Genomic DNA, 4039 nt, shown 5'->3' with positions numbered 1-4039 from the left:
ATTGGCATACTAGTGTTAGCATAGTTTTTTTCGTGTCAGGAATGATTGGGAAACTGCAAGTTGCTTCTGGTGAGAGAGAATTGTCCCACTCCCCTCCTTCCCAAGCTCGTAAATTCCAATGGCAGCGTGAAAAGTAAGTATGACATAATCTCTTAATGTCAGAAAAGGCTGTACCTATTTAACCTGGATCAGGACTAAATACCTTAAATGCACCAGATTCTGTCGGTTCTAGAAAGTTAAGCAGAGACAGCCCTGGTTAGTACTTGGATGAGAGCTCACCAGTGAATAACAGGCACTATAGGTTATATTTCTGAAGAAGGAACTGGAATACCATATGAGTATTCTTTGACTAAGAAAACTGTATGAAATTCATGGCATTGACATAAGTTGATATACAACTTGAAGGCACATGCACATATTACTAAGCTGGCTAAAATGGAGAATATAATTTATCTTTGTATTTGAAAATTTTTAAGAAATTTATTGTTTTCACATTTAGGATGGAAAGAACTGAAAGTTTTGAAATTTTAAATATAGAAAACAGTGAAGCTTAGGCATAATAATAATAATAATAATAATAATAATAATAATAATAATTCCTTAAAAACCCAATGCAAAATTGGAGAATGCGGGCATCGATCCCGCTACCTCTCGCATGCTAAGCGAGCGCTCTACCATTTGAGCTAATTCCCCGCCCCAAGGTCCAACCAAGCCAGAGAGGCCTCAGCTGAGGAGCAGAACTAAGAGCACCTAACCCATTAGCATTATGGAGAATCAAATCCAAACGAAGTCTATACTGGCTCGGTCATCGCCCAGGATAAAAAGGACTGCGGTGGATGCTGCTGATTCTGGGCATCCATCGACAAGTGGGCTACAGAATCATCAAAACCCAAATGAACAGTCACAGAAGCGGCAGAAATATACAATGCCAGAAAACCGCACAATTATGAAATGCTACTACAAATCTGAACCTCAAAGGCTTGGCTACCAAAAAAGGATGCATCAACTGTGGAAACAAGAGTACCCTGACTCACAGATAACAGAACCCCGACTGGCTGACCAACGAAGATTCATAATCAGAAACAAAGTGTTCAGTGAAGTTGAACTCAAAGAAATCCAGAAAATTTGCAAAGTAAATTACCATCAGACCACAGCACAGACAGCAGCAGAGACTCCGGCAACACTTGGAATGGTAGAACAGATTGAACCAGAAGAAAGTGTGGAGCTTTTGCAAGAATTTGAAAAACCAGCACTTGAAACATCTGCTGAACCACCAGGAATCTTGACAGCAAGACAACAAGAGCTCAAGGATAAGATCATGGCTCATGCTGCAGCAAAAGCCATAAGAAAACTGCTCCCAACTCTAAAAACAGTGCCCAAGAGACACCTGGCACCTCTCATGAAAGATGGGAATGCAGTACTCTCCACTGTCCAGATAACATCAATTGAACAAACAAACCAGTATGCCTACAGTGCAGCAGTGATAGTAACAGAAGAGCTTGGGCTCCTACAACCAAGGCAGCCCCAAAGAAAATCGACTGGAAAACCAAAGTGGAAGGTCAGGCTAGAGTTGAAAATCAAAAAGCTTAGATCAGATGCAAGTAACCTGAAAAATATGAAAGAGAAGAAACTGAAGAATGGCAAAATCAAGCAATACCTGATCAGAAAGTACTGGCTGAACACTAGAAAAAATGAAGAAGCCTTGGAAATTGTGAAAGAACAAATTACAGCAACAGCCAGAAAAATTGAGAGATATGAAGCCAGAATCACCCAGTACAGACAAAATCAACTGTTTCAATCAGACCAAAGACGGTTCTACCAGAGCCTGAACCAAACAACAGACACAGTAACCATGAAGCCAGGGAAAACTGCAACAATGAAGTTCTGGAAAGAACTTTGGGAAAATAATAAAAACTACAACAAAAACGCTGGGTGGATAAAGGAGTTTGAAGGAAAATTCTCACAGAACAAAATGGAACAGATGGAAATAACAACTGAAATGATCAGCAAACGAGTGCAAAAAGTCAAGAACTGGACATCGCCTGGTAGTGATCAACTTCATGGATTTTGGCTCAAACATGTGATTAGTTTACATGGAAAATGGCCCAACAATTCAATGAGATACTGCAGAAAGGAAGTATCAGTGAATGGCTAACAACTGGAAGAACATACCTGATACAAAAGGATTCAGCAAAAGGAGCAGCACCAGGAAACTACAGGCCAATAACGTGTCTGCCCACTATGTTTAAACTACTGACTGGCATCATAGCTGACAGAATTCAAGACTATCTTGAAGAAAAAAACATCTTGCCAGATGAACAGAAAGGCAACAAACGGAAAAGCAGGGGCACAAAAGACCAGTTATTGATTGACAAAATGATTCTGGAGAACTGTAAGAGCCGAAAAGCTAATCTTCACATGACGTGGATTGACTACAAAAAGGCCTTTGACTCACTCCCACACAGCTGGATCATCAAGTGCCTGGACGCCATCGGGATTAGTAAAAACGTTGGCACCTTCATTGAAAACATGATGGAGCACTGGAAAACTGAACTGTTTGTTGGAAATGAAAGCTATGGACTTGTCAACATCAGAAGAGGAATTTTCCAGGGAGATTCATTGTCCCCTCTGCTTTTCATTATTGCCATGATCCCTCTGTCAACAATCTTACAAAAAACAAATCTCGGCTACCAAACATCTAAGAATTCTCACAAAATTTCACATTTGATGTACATGGATGACCTGAAGCTATATGGGAAAACGCAAACTGAAATCCAGTCTCTGACCAACACTGTCCGAATTTTTAGCACTGATATCAACATGGAGTTTGGTTTGGACAAATGTTCGACAGTGGCATTGAAGAAGGGAAAAATCATTGAAAGTGAGGGCATAAATATGCCCAATGGCCAAACAATAAAGTGTCACCAGCCAGAGGCCTATAAATATCTGGGCATATTACAGCTAGACAACATCAAGCATGAACATGTGAAAACTGTGGTCAGCAAAGAATACACACAAAGGGTCAGAAAAATTCTCAAAAGCAAGCTCAATGGAGGCAACACCATCAAGGCCATAAACACCTGGGCCATACCTGTCATAAGATATACTGCTGGCATTATAAATTGGACACAGGCGGAACTGGACAATTTGGACAGAAAAACAAGAAAACTCATGACCATTCATCATTCACTGCACCCTCGCAGTGATGTTGACCGGCTCTATCTGCCTAGAAGATCAGGGGGCAGAGGACTCTTACAAGTAAAACAAGCAGTCAAAGAAGAAGAACATGCCCTGGCAGAATATGTCAAGCAAAGTGAAGAACCTGCTTTGATTGAAGTCAAAAATCAGAAACTCCTCAAAACACAACAGACAAAAAACCAGTACAAGAAAACTGCACTACAAACTAGAGCTGACAGCTGGCACAACAAAACACTGCATGGAAAGTTCCTTGACAAAATTGAAGAAAAAGCTGATAAGGAGAAGACCTGGCTCTGGCTCACGAATGGGACCCTGAAGAAGGAGACAGAAGGCCTGATCCTTGCAGCCCAGGAGCAAACCATCAGAGCAAATGCAATTAAGGCCAAGATCGAAAAATCAGTTGATGACCCAAAATGCAGACTGTGCAAGGAAGCTGATGAAACCATTGATCATATCCTCAGCTGCTGTAAGAAAATCGAACAGACAGACTACAAACAGAGGCACAACTGATCAATTGGAACTTATGCCTGAAGTACCACCTGCCAGCAGCAAAGAACTGGTGGGATCACAAACCAGCAAAGATCGTGGAAAATGAACACGCAAAGATACTGTGGGACTTCCGAATCCAGACTGAGAAAGTTCTGGAACACAACACACCAGACATCACAGTTGTGGAAAAGAACAAGGTTTGGATAATTGATGTTGCCATCCCAGGTGACAGTCGCATTGACGAAAAACAACAGGAAAAACTCAGCCGCTATCAGGACCTCAAGATTGAACTTCAAAGACTCTGGCAGAAGCCAGTGCAGGTGGCCCCGGTGGTGATGGGCACAATGGGTGC

General features: G+C 41.5%; 1 non-coding gene across 1 annotated transcript; it reads right to left on the bottom strand.

The window, feature by feature from the left end:
- Positions 1-620: 620 nt before the first annotated feature.
- Positions 621-693, bottom strand: trnaa-agc (transfer RNA alanine (anticodon AGC)). The gene has a single exon. It is a non-coding gene; the product is annotated as a tRNA-Ala (tRNA).
- Positions 694-4039: the final 3346 nt, after the last annotated feature.

This window comes from Anolis carolinensis, chromosome 2 (genome assembly GCF_035594765.1).
Source record: "Anolis carolinensis isolate JA03-04 chromosome 2, rAnoCar3.1.pri, whole genome shotgun sequence".
In the NCBI taxonomy this organism is placed as follows: domain Eukaryota; kingdom Metazoa; phylum Chordata; class Lepidosauria; order Squamata; family Dactyloidae; genus Anolis; species Anolis carolinensis.
The sequence above is the reverse complement of the archived record's forward strand: the minus strand, read 5'-3'. Positions and strand labels throughout refer to the sequence as shown.